Source organism: Catharus ustulatus, chromosome 28 (genome assembly GCF_009819885.2).
Source record: "Catharus ustulatus isolate bCatUst1 chromosome 28, bCatUst1.pri.v2, whole genome shotgun sequence".
Classification (NCBI taxonomy): Eukaryota; Metazoa; Chordata; class Aves; order Passeriformes; family Turdidae; genus Catharus; species Catharus ustulatus.
This window is the reverse complement of record NC_046248.1, coordinates 4,307,607-4,325,076: the sequence shown is the minus strand read 5'-3', so window position 1 is coordinate 4,325,076 and position 17,470 is coordinate 4,307,607. Positions and strand designations below refer to the sequence as shown.

The 17,470-nt window shown below is 51.0% G+C and overlaps 1 protein-coding gene across 1 annotated transcript in view; it reads left to right on the top strand.

The window, feature by feature from the left end:
* The first annotated feature begins 1,334 nt into the window (after positions 1-1,334).
* Positions 1,335-17,470, top strand: part of GRIK4 (glutamate ionotropic receptor kainate type subunit 4) — a 183,714-nt gene continuing 167,578 nt past the window's right edge. Inside the window, exon 1 of the mRNA XM_033081660.2 lies at positions 1,335-1,629. The gene's annotated coding sequence lies outside the window, so the exon portion shown is untranslated. The remainder of the gene's footprint in view (positions 1,630-17,470) is intronic.

Sequence of the window (17,470 nt, the reverse complement as noted above, 5' to 3'; positions counted from 1 at the left end):
GCTCTCGCTGCGGAGCCGCGGGGCCGGGAGCGCTCGGAGCCGCAGCCGCCGCTCGCTGGCTGCCGGTGCCCCCGGCTGGCACTCGGTCCTCCCCTCCCCGGCCACATCCATCCCTCCCTGGTCACATCCATCCCTCCCCGGCGACATCCATCCCTCCCCGGACACAGCCGGTGCCCCCCAGCGCCTCCCGCACTCGCTGAAGGACTTTGGGACCAGCCCTTTGCGGTGCTTTAGCGCACCAAGAGTTGAAAAATGCCACGCTCGGGCTCCCAGCGGAGCTGAAGTTCAGACAGGGCGGGGAGGGGGCACTCGGGGTGGCTCCAACTCGTGCGGATCAGCCGGGAGCGGCTCCCGGTGCTGCTCCCAGTGCGGTTCCCGGTGCTGCTCCCAGTGCGGTTCCCGGTGCGTTCCCGGTGCGGTACCCGGTGCCTTCCTGGTGCTGCTCTCGGTTCGGTTCCCGGTTCGGCTCCCGGTGCGTTCCCGGTGCGGTTCCTTGTGCTGTTCCCGGTGCAGCTCCCGGTGCTGTTCCCGGTGCTGTTCTCAGTACAGCTCCCGGTGCATTCCCGGTGCTGTTCTCAGTACAGCTCCCGGTGCATTCCCGGTGCTGTTCTCAGTACAGCTCCCGGTGCTGCTCCCGGTGCATTCCCGGTTCGGCTCCCGCTGCGGTTCCCGGTGCGTTCCCGGTGCGGTTCTCAGTACAGCTCCCGGTGCTGCTCCCGGTGCTGCTCCCGGTGCATTCCCGGTTCGGTTCCCGGTGCGTTCCCGGTGCGGTTCTTGGTGCGGCGGGCAGGGATGCTGCTCGGGGGATGCTGCCACGCTCGGAGGCGGCGAGGAAAACGCTCCGCAACTCGTATTTCAGGCTTTGGATGGGGAAGGAGCGGTGCATGGCTCCGGAAGGCGTTTGTGCGGAGTTGTGCTGGGCAATAATCGGCGTTAGCATCGCTCGTGGCGTGCGCAGACGTGCGGGGTGATGCTGGCACACTCCGCCGTGAGCCGGCGGCGCCGAGCCCGGGCAGTGTGCGCGGAGAACTCCGTGTACAAACCTCTTCCTAGGCCCAACTTTATCCCGGCTGATTTATGCCCAAACTCCGGCTCAGCTGCGGCTCGGGCCGGGGCTCTGCGTAGGTGCGAGATGCTGCCCGGCTCTCGCCATCCATCGGGCCGGATTCTTTCTCTTGGAAGGATTGAGACGGCAGGATCGTGGCCCTGGGGGAGTTAACTGGACGCTGGTGGGGCTGGCTTTGTCCCCACTCGCGTGTCCTCCGTGGGGCGGTGCTGCCGGCCGGAGCATCCAGCGCCGTGCCCGCCTCCCCGGGGACCAGCCAGGGATGCTGGGGGACAGCTCGGCTCGCCCTGCCACCGCATCCCGGCCGCTCTGACGGGGCTCCAGCAGCCCCCACACCACGGCAGATCCCCCCAGGAGGAGCGAACCCCTTCTGTCTCGGCGAGGCGAGGCCAGGCAGCTTTTCCTCCGGGCAGCCACATCCCGGCTGGATGTGAGCGCTGCAGGCAACAGAGCCCTCCCCGGGCACCGAGCAGGGAATTACAGCATCGGAGAGAGCCAGGAGCATCCCCGGAGTGCCCGGCTGTGCTGGCAGAAGCGGGGTGCTCAGCCGGGTGTGCTCGCAGGTAGGAGGGGATGCGGCCGTGCCGGAGCATCCCTGCCGTGCTTTGCTGTGTCTCGTTGCACGGAGGGGGAGAAGCGATCCGCAGTGAGGCTCCCACCGCGCCGAGGCGTGCTCCAAGTGTCTCGGTGCGAGCCGGCTTCGGTGTTGATGTGTCTGAAGCCGGGGGTTTGAAGGGAAGCATCCGCGTGGGGAAATCGATGGTGAGAGGCAGAACCTTCCCCTCTCGGTTTCCATTTCAGGGCTGGGCCTGATGGGCACAGACAGAAGTTGGGAAAGTTGCTGTGGTTTGCAGGTGGTGCTTTCCCCTGCACCTGGCAGGAATTAATGCCCTGGGATGAGACATCTGGAATTTTGGGGGAGAGGGAGCTGCTGGCAGGCTGTGCTGAGCAGAGAGTGGCAGTGCAGGGAAGGAGAATGCTCTGTATTTAAAATTTCCTTTAAATGGCCATTTGTGATCTGGCTCCTGTGTGGTGGGAACAGGCTGCCTGAGGAAGGTGAACCCCAAAATCTTGGGATAAAGACGTGAACATCTCCTTGAAAAGGTTGGTTCTGAGTGGCTGGTTTGGAGCAGCTTCGAGAGGCACAGAGATGCTGCTGCTGCTGCAAGTTTCTTGCTGGAGGTTTCTTTTGCAAGCTGTGCAAGGAAAATCAGCCAAGGAGTCATGTGGGCTGGCAGAGGTCTGGAGAGCTCGGTGCCAAGGAGCACTCAGCAATCTGGGGGTGAGTGGGGCAGGATTTGGGGACCTGGGCTCCTGAGAGCTCAGCAAAGGAGCAGCGAGGCAAGGAAGGGGCAGAGCTGCCTCCAAACCACCCTGAGAGCTCCAGTGTGCCAGGAACCTCATCTCCTGTGTGCTCACAGTGCTGTGTCTGCCTGATGGAACAGCAGAGACCAAACCCAGCCAAATCCTGCCTGATTGCATGGGGAATTCTGTGGGAAAGCACCTGGCTGTGTTTTGGGATCTGTGTGTTCCATGTGGGATCTGTTCCATTTGGGATCTGTTCCATGTGAGATCTCTGTGTTCCATGTGGGATCTGTTCCATGTGGAATTTGTTCCACGTAGAATCTCTGTGTTCCATGTGGGATCTGTGTGTTCCATGTGGGATCTGTTCCATGTGGGATCTGTGTGTTCCATGTGGGATCTGTTCCATGTGGGGTCTGTGTGTTCCATGTGGGATCTGTGTGTTCCCTGTGGGATCTGTGTGCTCCATCTGGGATCTCTGTGTTCCCCGTGGGATCTGTTCCATGTGGGATCTGTTCCATGTAGAATCTCTGTGCTCCATGTGGGATCTGTTCCATGTGGGATCTGTGTGTTCCATGTGGGATCTGTGTGTTCCCTGTGGGATCTGTTCCATGTGGGATCTGTTCCATGTGGGATCTGTTCCATGTGGGATCTCTGTGTTCCATGTGGGATCTCTGTGTTCCATGTGGGATCTGTTCCATGTGGGATCTGTGTGTTCCATGTGGGATCACATTCTGGAGGAACCTGTTGGCTTTCCACATGAAGCAGGGCAGGAGGGAAGGCTTGGCTGGAGGAGAAGCTGGGTGTTTTCACTGGGTTGGGTGGGAAAGGCTTTGGGGTCGGCAGGGGAAGGAGGAAAAGCAGGGGAGAGGAGGAGCAAGGTGATGAAGGAGCAGATACATCCTCAGGCTCAGACACGGCTGAGGAGAGCACTGTCTTCCAAGAAACTTCATTATTTTGAAGGCAATCTAAGCTTTATCCTGGTTTTGCTCAGCATTCAGCAGGTGCAGACTGTCGATGTCTTGCCCTTTTTAAAGGCTTGCTGATGTTCCTGAGGTGTGGATATTGATTTTCACTGACTTTGGGGAGAGATCTTCGTGGGCAGCGCTTGTTGGGGTCAGATTTTATTTATTTTTCATGCTTCTAGGCAGGCAGAAGGCAAGACAGAAGTTTTGCAAGCCTCCTCAGAAATGTTTTTTGTTCTGGGGCAAAAGGTTTCTGAGGCAGCACATGAAAGGCGAGGAATCTGTTAAAACAAGGCACCTCTTGTGTGTGTGAACAGGAGGAGCAGTGAAATTGTGGCTGAGCAGGATGAGAACAGCTTGGAGGGTGTTGCTTAGACCTGAGGGAGGAATCACTGGGGAATCAGCAGCTCCGTGAGGAAAAAAATTGTCCAGAGAGGAGATTATGGGATTGTTGGAGCTGCAAACTCCACTTTGTCACCTCAGCACAGCCACTGACGCTGTCCTGGGCTCCCTGACAGGAGAAATGGGGGACTTGGAGAGATAAAAGAAGGTGTAAAACTTGTGAGGAGGCAATTTTAAGGATCCCCATCATAAGTTCATTTATGGGATGCAGCTTGCAAGGACAGGTTGTGGTGGTAACACCCAGGGATTTTTGTGGTTTGGATTTTCTGCTGCCTCTGGAAGATTTGGGTTGCTAATGGATGTGGGATTAATTGTGATGAAGGAGGAGGAAAATACAGTGAGTGGAGAACCCCAGAACGGTTTGGGCTGGAAGGGAACTTAAAGCTCATCTCATTCCTTGGCCAGGGACACCTTGCAGAGGATGAACCAGGATCATTTCCATGCTGCTCACAGGGCCAGAGCTGGCAGTGCCCGTTTGCAGGGAATTAGCAGGATTGCATTGCTCAAAGAGTGGGGAATGCACCCAGGATGTTACAAATCCACAGACCTGAGGTAAATCAGGTGTAAAACAGCAGGTATAAAGGGGAGGATGCTTCCTCTTCCTCCTCTTCCTCCCTGGCCATTTCCAAGGCAGGAGCCCCAGTGGGCAGAGGAGCCTGGTGGGTGCAGCAGGAATTTTTGCCTGTACAGAAACCAAACCTGAGCAAGAGCTGGGATATCAGGCAAGTGAGTTTTTCTTTCTGTGCCTGCTGGAAGGGTCTAATTATCCCTCAAATATTTGGATGGTCTATCCCTGGGGGTCAGATCACCACAGTTTACATGCAGAGGATGGCTGCCCAGTAGGGAACCCTTCCTTCCTGAGGCTGAGGAAATAAGAGTTCAGCATCTTCCAACTGGCCTAATTTATTTGGATATTTCATTAAATCCACCCAAAAGAGACTATTTTAGGAAATAAATAGCAGAATGTGGGCAATAAATAGCTGTGGGATAAGGGGCAGAGTTCAGTGCTGGCTTTCCTAGTTAAGCTGCAGAAAATAGAAGTGCAATGGCCGAGTGCTGATAGGAGCATAGATATGTGATTATGTGAGGGTTCCTCACACTGAGGCTGGGCTTATTTATTATCTTTAATGATTTGGAGGTGGAAATGGATCAGAGCTGGGTTAGGGAGTGTGAACATGCTAACAGGAAGGGGTTGCTTTTACAAGAATGAAGAGGCAAAGCTGCTGGGTTGGCTCGGCCGCTGCAGCAGCAGTTGGTGTAACTCAGATTTGAGCACGTGAAAAAAAAAAGGGAAAAGCTGAGTGAATCCTTCCCTGATAACAAATCCTGGCTGATTCTGTGGGGTTCTAGCAGGAGAACGTGCAGGGAGGAGCTGGTGTGGTTTGTGTGCAGCTGAGGAGCTCCCTGGGCTGTGGGGATGAGCTGCAGGTGCTGGGGCAAGCAGGGCTCTCTGCCCTCTGTGAGCTTCTGCACTGACATCTGCTCCTCCCAAAGCCCCCAGCTCAGGGATTTGCTGAGCTCTGGGTGTCTGGCTGTGCCAGCATCCCGCTGGATTTGCTGCCTTGGCATCACCTGGGGAGCTTTGCTGAGCCCTGACCTCCTGCTGGGGCCATCCCTGGGTTTTCCAAGGGGTGGGTGATGGATAAGGGATGAAGGGGCTGGGATTAGGGATGAAAAGGGCTGAGATAACAGATGAAAGGGCTGAGATAACAGATGAAAGGGCTGAGATAAGCTCTCCATCTCTGGGGTGATTCCCCCCAAGTCCATGGTGCCTCCAACCCGGAACCTTGGGGATGTTCTGTGCTTGAAGCCTTTGAAGGGTCTGTGCAGTCTGGGTGCTGGGAGGGGGATTGGGGAGCCCAGAGGGTTCTGTGGCTGCTGGATTGCACCTCCCTGAGCCAGCTCTCATCCCCATACCAATATTTATTCCTTGTACCCACTGCACGTGAGCAGCTCTGGCACAAAATACCCACACAGTGCCTCACCTGCTGAGCCATCCAGCACTGGGGGATTTTCATCTCCTGGCTTCAAAGTCTGCAGAATTTATTTGCATCCTTCATGAGGGAGACAGGCAGGCACAGCATTTTGTATTTTTTTTTTTTCTGCTCCTTCCCCCTTCCTCCCCACTGGCTTTTCAGTTTGTTTATTTGGTGAGCTCAGCATCAGCACAATGATGTGGAAATAAAGCAAAGGAGCTTCCTCTTGGCCTCCCTGTATCTGCATAAATGGGAAGCATAGATCATGCTGGCAATGCCCAGCCAGGCTCCAGTTAATGGAAATTCTCCTGTGACCTTACAAACCCCTCTTTGCCAGGGTTTATAATGAGTCTGCAAAAATCTGTGCAGGGCACAAACAAGTCATCTGAGGTCTCAGGCCCCGTGAGCACAAAGTCATAATAATAACACTGATTTCCCACCCACTCAGGCACATGTGCTCAGCTCCTTAAAGAGCTTGCTATTTTAAAAAAAGAAATTTTTTTCACCTTTTTGGGGACTGTTACGATGTGTGTGTAAGGGAGGAGGAGAAGAACTGGTGGGGAACTGTTGGATCTTTGAAATCTGGAGTTTATCTGTGCTTCCAGGTGCAGACCCTCTGAAAAACACTGCTCTGGACTTGAAGCCCTGGAGGCTTCTGAATATGAATGATGAGGTAGAAATCATGAGTGTGTAGTGAATTAGAAGTGTGTATTTCCACAGGGTGATGGGTTTTAAATTTAACATTTCTGTAGCATAGTGGTAAGTATGGGACAAGATAAAGAATTTTGGGTAGTGCCTCTTTCTTTTTTCATCTTCTTCCTTCTCCATGGATTTCAAGTAATAATCTCTGTTTGGTCAGCCAGTGTCACTGTAAGGGTCATGGCAATCTAGTTATTGGGTTAAGAGTATAAATAATAGAGGTGTTAATTCTCTGTTGGACTGTTTAGCTTTAAAAGACCTTGGGGCCATTTTTCTCCACTTCTAGCAAAGAGCTGGAAGTGCTACCACTCTTTCTGTATTTTCTGATAAGAAACAATGAACAACCCAGCCTGAACAGGAGAAAACTGTTTGAGTCGTTCATCCTGAGAAAAGACAAACGAGACCAGCCACGAATAATGGTGCAAAGCCCTGGGAGCAGGGACCAGCTCTGCCTGAGCTGTGTTGATTTACCAAAATATGAGTACTGACACTCAACTGTGAGGACAAAAGACTCTCTAACAATTTAAAGTTACAAAGTGAATGTTTATTCAGCCCTGGGCAGCAGTGTGGGGTAACCCCCAATACACACTGTGAAATTCCAGGTGGTCACAGAGTCTGTTTATTGACAAAAGGTTCAAACAAATTCATATTCATAACACCAGCCCCTCCCATCCCTGCTTCCCATGGTAATTAGCTGGAATGGCAATTAAGCAGCGTGGTTGGCTTCTTGAATTAAGTCTGGGCTCGTTTTTGTGGGGAGGGGTCTCAAAAGGAGGAAGTAAGGTGAGTCTTCCTCACCCTGACCTTTTCTATCAATGACAATACAAATGGCTTTTGGGGCAACTCCAGTTTTGCAAAGAATGAGTTTCTGGTTGCAATTGTTTGTGTTCTTTGGACCTACCTACCAGTTTCATCCTTTCCCATTGCAAGCAGAGCTGAGCAAACATAAATTGACAGGCAATCAGTTATTTAAGTTTTAGGTAACTATCTCAAGCTCAGTTTGTTCTAACTTTTAACTAAAATCCTAATTTCTTTAAGATTAATGTTTCAGTGTGACACAGATCCTCTGGCAGCATCCCTGGGGCCCTGCCTGGCTCTTGCTGGAGCAGTTTCACCCTGTGAACTGAAATCTCTTTCCTTGCCTCAGCCGGGTGTGATATCAGAGATATCTGTGCCCCTCAGGAGGGGATTGATTCACACCCCTTGTCCGGCCCTGACCTCTGTGTAAACTCCTCTGCCAAGCACAGTTTTAGCTCAGTGCAGGAGCTGCTGTGTTTTGAGGGTGTTTTGATGCTGAGGGTTTGTTTGTGTCCCTGCTCAGAGGCTTGGGGACTGCAGGGCTCCTGTCACTGCTCTGGGATTCACTCGGGGCAGCTCTGCCTTTGCAGGCTGTGATGAAGCAGCAAATTGCTGCTGTCTCAGAACTGCTCCAAACGTGGTTTGCTTTGGGTGAAGTGGCTGAGTCAGGGCTGCAAACTCAGTCCTTGCAACCACTGCTGATCCACAACTCTTATATGCACTGCTTTTTTCCACCCCAAAAAAGAAGTTAATCACAGAATCTGCCCCTCTGCCCACACTCGTTGTTTGCCCTCGCTGTTTTCTCGTTTGCTCTTTGACCATTTCCCATTTCCTGACTGCAGTTCAGGATGGAGTGTGCAGCCCTGGCTATCACATCTCTTTTTAGCCTGAGAAACGTTCGGGGCAGAGCCTGTGCTGATGCTCCTCGAGCATCTGGTCCTCTCCAGGTCCCATTCATCACTGTCTCACACTCTGCATTATTGTTCACACCGAGGGAAAGTGGGTGTGAAGCTGGAATAATAATGTTTCACACTTGCTTTGCGTCGGGTTTGAGACCCAACAGCGTTTGAAGCGATCACAAAAGGCACCAGGCAATGCAGGGGTTGGGAAGCACAAATGACAAATAATGAGTTAATTAACAACAATGAGGAAATGACCGCTGTGCTATGCGTTACACCCATCAAAATCAGGATGGGATTTTAAAATTCTGGCTTAACAGGTGAGAAGGAATCTGCAGGTGAGGGCAGGGCTCAGTGCAATGGTTCCCCTTCCAAATGGAATTCCAGCACGGATGGGCAGCAGGGATATTTTCCTGAATCTGCAGAGCACTGAAAAATATCTCATTAGTGCAACACTGCTCATTTCCAAAGGGGTTGGGGGGTTAATGATGGACATTGATGCCGTTGTTTTAATGACATAAACACAGAATTTAATGCTCTGTGGAATATCAGGAGTTCGGTGGTTGGGAATCAGCATCTTTTGGCAGCTGGACCTCCCACGGGTCTCTGAGGAGATGTGGCTCTCAGTGATTGGGACTGACGTGCCTTTTGTTGTGTTCCTGCTGGATGTTAAATAAGATTTAAGTCTCCTCAGTCACTATTTAGTTATTGAAGAGCATTGCAGCCACCACAAGTGCAAACAAAACTGTCTGGATATTTGTTTATGCAACAGATCATTAGGAAGTCTGTAGGAAAAAAAAAATATTCTTGTCTGTTAGATAATTAATCTGCATTTTAAGAATTGTCTAAAGACATATTTGCAAGCCAGTCCATTGAGCTGCTGCTCATCTAGTCAATAATCCCATATTTAATAGTCCCTGAGAATGTATTTCCATAATGTGCTGTGAACAGTTGAGAAATCTGCATCTTTTTTTGTCTTAAGATGTCAGTGCTCGCACATTTTCTATGACAATTTTTTTTTTCCTGTCTGTGGGTGAGAAAATCCAGACAGATGAACTCCCAACTGGTGGGGCTGGGGGTAGGGAAGAGGGGAAGATGCTGGAGCCCTGGGTGCAGATCCTGGATGAGTTTGCAGCTTCCATCTGGCACCTGTGAGCCTGCAGTGCACTGGCAGCACCACCCAAAATGAACCTCAGGGCTGGGGGGAGCAGGGCCAGGGCTTTTCCTGCCTCCCAAAATCCTGCTGCAGTCAGGGAAGTGGGAGCCTGGCTTGGGAAAGAGGCAGGAGCTGTGCTGGACATCTCTGGGAGATGCTGTGGTGCTGGGATTGGCAGAATTGGTGCTGGGAATGTTGTGGTCCTGCTGTGGCAGATTTGATACAGGCAGGAGCAGGGGTGTCCTGGCACTGCTGGCATTGGCAGATTTGGTGCTGGCATGAGCAGGGGTGTCCTGGCACTGCTGGTGTGGCAGATTTGGTACAGTCAGGGGTGTCCTGGCACTGCTGGCACTGCAGATTTGATGCTGACAGGAGCAGAAGTGTCCTGGCACTGCTGGTGTGGCAGATTTGGCACAGGCAGGGGTGTCCTGGCACTGCTGGGATTGGCAGATTTGGTGCTGACAGGAGCAGGGGTGTCCTGGCACTGCTGGTGTGGCAGGTTTGGTACAGGCAGGGGTGTTCTGGCACTGCTGGGATTGGCAGATTTGGTACAGGCAGGGGTGTCCTGGCACTGCTGGGATTGGCAGAATTGGTGCTGGCATGAGCAGGGGTGTCCTGGCACTGCTGGGCATTGCAGATCTGGTGCTGACAGGGGTGTCCTGGCACTGCTGGGATTGGCAGATTTGATGCTGGCAGAAGCAGAGGTGTCCTGGCACTGCTGGGATTGGCAGATTTGGTGCTGGCAGGAGCAGGGGTGTCCTGGCACTGCTGGCATTGGCAGATTTGGTACAGGCAGGACAGGTGTGTCCTGGCACTGCTGGTGTGGCAGGTTTGGTACAGGCAGGGGTGTCCTGGCACTGCTGGGATTGGGATGCTGGAGCTGGTTTAGCTCCCAGGACGGGGCTCTGCTGCAGGAGCACAAAGCCTCAGGCACCTGTGGCAGCGACTCCGCTCTCCCAGCCTGGAGTTCTGACAGCAACCATTGGATTTTGGGGTGCCTGCAGCACTTCTGAGCCCAGGTTTTGCGTGTTCCCACATGGATGGATGTGGGGGTGTGGGGTTTAGTTTGCAGAGGGCACAGGCAGCCCCTGTGATAATTTACTAATCCACACTAACGAGAGCGGGGAGTAAAACCCACACTGGGCGCGAGGAACCCCCGGGAGCCGCCACATCAAGGTGAGAAGCAGCAGCTTAATTTCATTATCTTATCAATAACTGGCTGGTCTTGTGCTGTGCTGTGAATCCTCAGGAGTGCTAATGCTATCTCGGGCTGTCTAAGCAGAGAAATAATGAATACAAGCAGGAAGAGCATTGTGTGCAGCCCTGGTATCTATACCTTAAAAATGATGTTGGCAAACTGGAGGGAGATAAGGGGAGAGCCACGGGGATGATGTGAGGGCTGTGAAACAGGCTGCAGAGAGAGACACTGAAGCCCAATCTCCTTCTTCTCACAAAAGGGAGTGATTTGATTATTGCCCAGCAGTGCTTAAGCAGGGGAAGAGACTTTGCTAGGCAAAGGTTGGGATGCAGGCCGTGGTTCTGTGGCTGGGTGCTCAAGCTGGATAAATCCAGACAAGAAAAAACCATGTTTTATTTTTGTACAGCTTTATATTTAAGCACAGGAGCAAATTACCCAGGACTTGGTACATTTGCTGTTCTTTAAATTGAAATGATACATCTTGCCAGCGTTCTTTTAGGTCAACTGCAGGTTTGGAGTGGGAAAAGCTCAGCATGAGTCAGTCACAACTCAAACAAGATTTTTGAAAACGGTCATTATTGCCCTTCAAATCGTACAGTTATGTTATGATTTTTATTTTTTTTTCTTTCTGATGTGGGGGAGAGCTGGGATGTAAAATCCAGCAGGGCTTTGGGCTGTAGTGTGGAAGGGATTGGGTTCTGACAGCTGAGCTTGTGTGCAGGGCTTACCCAGTTAAAAAATCCCCTTTTCCCACTGCTTTTAGGAGTGGAACATTGCTGTTTGGATGTGTGCAGGGTGTCTGATGGGTTCTGCTCTCCTCTTGCTGTCCCATGGGATTCTCCAGCCTCCTGAGCCTCCTGCACAGACCCAGAGGCTGCTGCAGCCACAAATCCCCCCTGCCCCTGGCAGAGGTGCTCAGCAGAGCCAGCCAGGAGATGAAGAGGCATCATTAGTTCAGTGGGTGGCTGGCATGTTAATTAGGGCACGGGGCTGCTCTCGAAGGTTGCTCTCACCTCTTACCTCACCAACCTTCAAGCTGCAGAGTGGGGAAGGAGCAAAAGCAAGAAAATGAAGCTGGAAACGAGCCCAGCTTCAGCAGGGATTGGGAGGGGAGGTTCAGCCAGTGCTGCTCCCTCTTTTCCACAGGGAAAGCGATTCCAGGTGGGAATCCACAGCCTCACCCTGTCTCCATCCCCTCTTGGACTCAGCTCTGTGCAGGACTGAAGGATATTCCCTTTCAGAGGGTGGCTCCTCATTCTTTCCCTTCCAGGAAAATTAAATTCGGGCTGTAGCAGCACAAGGCAGAGATTCCCATTTGCAAAACCACGTTTTGCTTAAGTTAGTGATGTTGTAAGTGTTGATGGAGTGTTCATTGATTGCCTGTCACCCCCTGATGTCATTCTGCTCCTCTCAGGTGGGTGCCCTGCCCCTGGTTCCACAGAGCTGCTCTGGCACCAGGAGCTGGCCTGGCTGCTCATTCCTCCCCCCAGTGATTCCATTTTACCAGCTGGATAATTAGCATCATCTCCTCCTCTTTGCAGCCAGCTCAGCCTGCACACCATCCTTGTTCTCTCCCAAGTACCTTTAATGCCTTAATACTTCAGGGTTTTTAAGTGGCCCTAGACAAGAATTTAAGCAGGGGATGTGTTTGAACTCGGTCCAGGAGCTGTTGTCTGCCTGGATTTAGGGTCTGAGCTCCCCCAGCAATTGCTCTGATCATTAGAGGTGCTTTGTTGCTGGAGGTTCAATTATGGGAGTGAATGGTGTTTTATGGGAATAGAGGGGGGGAAGGAGAAGCCAAAAGCTTTCTGTGCTAATGGTGTCTGTTCTGGAAATGGCTCTGTAATCAGGTAATTGGTGACAGGGCTGGTGTCAGCCTTGCCCTGGGTCCTTGTCAGAGCCTTTTTGTGCTCTGGGGAAGCTGCTCTGGCTCCCTGCAGGGGCTGGCAGCGCTCAGGTGTGGGAGGTTCCCGTGCAGGACACACCAAGGTGAGCACAGGGTTGGGATCCACGTCCTTGGATCCTCCAAATCCTCCTCTGAGCCAGCCAGGAGCTGGCAGCACATCCCAGCGATGCCCTGTTGGAGTTGGTGAGTTTGGAGACTCCCTGGATTTTTAAGGGAGAGATTAGAGTGCAGGGATTGAATTAAAGCCTTTGGGTGGATTGAAGTATATTAAGTTACTTAGACATAAAGTAAAAGTTTAAGTGGAAGTGTTAAGATAAGTAAATAAGTCAGTAAGTTTTAGTATATAAAGCTTTAATGCTTTTACTAAGTACAGGGTTTAGATGTTAAAGTAGGAATGTAAGTTTTAGTGAAGGTTGAAAAACATATTAATGTTTTTAGTGGAGGCTTTAGGAATGTATTAGATAGTGTTTATAGAGTTATAGTAAAAATATTGTTTACATTTTTATATAGAACAAGATTGATTATATGCGCAGTTTACACGTAACCTAGGGTGCTAAAATCTAAAATTTTAATAGGTTGAGTGGTGGTGAACACAAAAAATTGTGTTTTCCCTCCAAAGAATGAGGCTTGTGGTGTAGTTCTGCATATTCAATTATTCCTTCCCTGCCAGATGGAGCAGCTGAGCTCTAAGATTTGTGGTGGGGCTTTGCTGGTGTGAAGGATCTTCCTGGTGTGTGTTTGGTGGGATGCAGCACCTTTGGAAAGATTAATTAACCCTAGGTGAGAAACTGTGATTTAATTTATACAGGAGGGAGAGAAATTAATATTCCTTCTGCCATGCAGAATCTGTTTAAACTCCTGCCTTCAGCTTGTCTGGCTGGGAATCTCCTCTAACTTGTACAAATGAAAGAACAATTTGTTTTAGATGATGAGTTATGAGAATATTGCTCACAGACCCAGAACACGACATTTTCAATCACATCTTTATTGCATTGGTAAGGAAAAAAATGATTTTTAGGATCTTGACGTGCTTATCCTTTGGAGACCAAGTCAATTTTCATATTATATAAGAATTTACTCCATGGCTCTCTGGTCTCTGGGAATATCATCACATCAAGAGGAAAATCCTGCAGGGTTTATTGCAGCTGTTGCAGAGTTGAAAGGATTGCCCAAGTTTCTATCCACAGGTGGCCTCCAGCAAGGGGAAATGGCTTAAGAAATGTGAGGTGATAAAAGACATAAGTCAGAGTCATTTTGGCCATGTGCAGCTTTAACTTTGTCACAAAAACCAGAATCTCATTTTCCATCAGCCTGGGGAGGTGCAGGTGGAGATTCTCTTGCTGGGGGCTTTGAGCAACAGGTCAGAAATCACCAAATAGTGAATGGAATGACAAAATCCTTCTTTCCAGCCCTTAGCTGGGGTCATGGTGCAGTTTGTGTGGTTTTAGTGTCTGCAGGGTCCTTGTGCTGGGAACTGGAGTTGTTGGAGTTGTTCCCCTCTCCAGGCTGGGTGTTTTGGTGAGGGACACTCTCACTCCTGGCTTTTCTCTGCCTGTAAAGCAGGGACAAGCCTGTGCTGCAGATTAGCACGGGGTGATGCTCCAGGAGCTGGAAATGCTGCTCTGAAAGCACAACTCAGAGCACTTTTCTCCTTGAGCACATTTCCAGTCACAAAAATATCCGAGTCCCATTTGCAGGCACCGGTGTTAATGCAGTGCAGCTGCTCTGCTCCATTTGCTTGCATAAATGCAGCTTTTAGAGCTGTCACATATGCTTGATGGAGCCACTACCCCTCACCTGCTCCTTCCTGGAGTGGCAATTCCTGGCAGGGATTGCCAAGGCCAGGGAGATGATGGTTGTCTCAGTGCATCAGTGCATATGCCAGGGCTGCAATCCCACCATTTCCAAGCTGCTCTGGATGGCTGGGGTGCTCCAAATGCACTTGTGCAGATGGAATTTCTGGGCTGTATTACCTTGGCTCGAGCCCTCCCTGCTTTCTGTAGCTTTGTTGACGTGGAGGTTTTGATTCTGCTATTATATTGTTATATTTTTATAGTGTTGCATTACTCACTGGTTCCTTTTTGCTCCTCTCAAGTTTGCCAGCCGTGACTAATGAAGAGTTTTGCTGCAGCCTCTTGTGGAGTGGACACTCAAGATGCTGTAAAGGGATTTTTACTGTTTTATTTCTCCTTTCCCAGTTTGATGCTGCAGTGTTGGTGCTTTCAGTGGGAAGTTGTGCCTCCTTTTTTCCCCCCACACAGGAGGGGGTGATTTGGGATCTTCAGGAGTTAAAGGGATGAGTCAAAGGTTAAAGCTGGGCTGGTGTCTCCAGTTTGGATTTGCTTGGAGCAGCCTGGGCTCATGGAACATGTCCCAGCCCATGGGATGGTTTTTAAATCCCAAATCTTTGTTATTCAATGATCTTTGTAATTAGTGCATCCCCCTGTTTTCTGGGAATCCCTGACTGAGTGAGGGCTGTGTTTTGTGGGACCACCAGGACTGCTGATGGCAGGAAATGTGCAGCCTGTTCCTGGGGACGTGGCAGGCAGGTTTCCAGCTCGTTTCATTTCCATTACTGGGGTGTTTGTGCTGTAATTAACAGCTCCAGTGTGGTGAGGAGATGAATCCTTCCTGGGAAAGGGATGAACTTTGCTCAAGGCAAACTCTGAAGTCAGGGTCTGGGCTGGTGTCACACTGGGGGGGTTGTTGTCCCCTTGGTGTCCCTGTTCCCAGCAGGATGGGATGATCCCTGATTCTGTTCTCAGCTTAGCCCTGAGTGTTTTCCCAAGGTCAGGGGCAGGACCCCCACCTGTGCTGGGGACACTCGAGTTGTTTCTGGTTTTTCTGCCTCTCTTGCACAAAGCTGAGTGTTCCACACGAGGAGCTCACAGCTGACCCAGGCTCTGTTGTGCCATCTGCTTGGGCACAGCCCTGTGCCCCCAGCTCTGCCTGCTCAGCTCATTCCTCCCTGGCACTGTTTCAGAAATCAGGCAGCTCTGGAGTGGCCAACAAAAGAAAACAGGAACAGGAGAAAAGCTAAGAAGATTTAAAATAAATAATTCTCCCTGGCTGGTGAAACACAGCTGGGCAGCTTGCTGAGCTAAATTCAGCTTTAAAAACATCTGTGAAATGCAGGTGTAGCAGGGTGGACAAGCTGGACACCCTGTGGGGGTTTGGCAGTGTTGGGAAGGGCAGGTGGATGTTTGACTCCATTTCCCTTCCACTCCCTCCTCCAAGAACAGTGGGTCTGAATATTGATAAATGATGGTCAGAATTTGGGTTCCTGTGACCCTTCTTAACTGGGAGTAATGAGAGGTGTGGAAGGAGGTAGCTTTGGATGGACAGCTGTGGATTTCTAACAAAAATTCCAAATGCTCTTCCTAAAAAGAATTTTAAAAAAAAAGACTGTGGAAAACAGATTGAGATGAGTCTTTTTTTAATTAAAGGAAGCTGTTGTCTTGTGTACTTGGGTGTTCCCACGGAGATGACGAGCTGCTGAATTTTAATTCACTGCACATTTTTTTTTTTTGTTCACTTTCCTCCAGCTTTCTTGAACTTTGCCCCGTGGGTGGAACTGGTGCTCGCCTTGTTAGAGCATCTAAAACCTCTAATTATCGGGGAAATGGCTGAGAATTATCAAGCTGCTGTGCATGTGCTGGTTTTTATTTATTTAATTTTTTTTCCTCCTAGGTGTGGATGAAACTCCTTAATTTAAACAACAGGGAGATGTGATTGGTGAGGCTCTGGTCTGGCAGAATGAGCTGTGCTGGGGTTTGAGTGTTTTGCTGTCATGTTCCCACTCCTGTCCAGGAGAATTGTTCTGTGTTTGGGGTATTGTTATTTTGCAACTGGAATCAAGCTACACGGATTTTATTTTTTTTTAATGTGGAGCCACTGGGAGCAGTTAGTCAGTGAATACAAAAAGGCACCAGCCCTAATGATGACAGGGAAAAGTTCTTTATGGGATCTGGGAGCAAAAGGCAGGGAACAAATGGGTACAGCCTGCAGAGACTCAGCATGGAATCCATCAGGGGAGCAGCGCTTCCAAATAATTGCATCTGCTTTTGTTAATGTCTCAGGTGATGAGTTGGGAGCTGCTGCCCCATCCTTCCTGGGAAAAGAGGCTGTGAGCAGGGAAAAAAGGCTGGGTGGAGAAAAGAGAGATAAAGGAGAGACACCAGGGGTGTGACAGTGATAGGGGCTGGGCTGGAAGGATGGAGAGGGCCAGGTTGTGATGGAGAAAAGCCCTGGCAGGGAGCTCTGGGTGGGAGCAGGCAGGAAAATTGCCTGCATTGCTTCCTTCTCCCACCTGGTGTGAGGTGCAGAACTCCTGAGAGCTGTGGTGCTGGGCAGGGCTGGCTGCTTTAGGAGCAATGGGGATGTCCCTGGGTGGGTGCTGCAGCCTTGTTCTTGCTCTGGGATGATCCTGTTGAGCTGGCTGGGCACTGCTGGAGCCTCGAGCAGCGCCGTGCATGGCTCAGGCCATGGCAGGAGCTGGGCTGTCCCTGTCCCCTGGGGCTGTGGGGATGCTGGGATGGGCTCCAGGGACACACAGAACCATTGCAGGACACACAGCTGGCCCTGTTATTGGTGTTAGGGGCCAGCCAAAGCTGGGGACACAGCTCTGCTGGAGCACACAGTGACCTGGGCAGGCTGGGGGACCATGGCAAGGAGCACCCTGGGATCAGTAAAGCTGCTCCAACCCTCCCTGCATGGGGTGCAGGCAGCTCCTTTCACCCCACAGCATTTCCTTCTCATCCTGGGGTGCTCACAGAGGGAAATCTGTGTGTGAGGAGGGGCTGGGGGCACAGATGTCCCTCCCCAGTTTGCTGCTGTGAGCTTGTGCCCCTCCCTGCTGGTGAGAGCTTTGCCCTTTTCCCATTTCCTTCCCAGCATGTTCCCATTATTTCCCCCCATCCATTCCCAGTTTGTGTGGCCTTGGCCCTGGCTGTGGCTGCAAGGTCCCAGCAGAGCTCTGCTTCCCTCTCCTCTCCTTTCCCAAGGTCACAATCCAATGTTTCAGAGGTGGGAGCTCTCATCTGCAGTTTGGGCACAAAAATCACCTTTGAGCTGTTCCATCTCTGCAGGTAATTAATGCCTGAA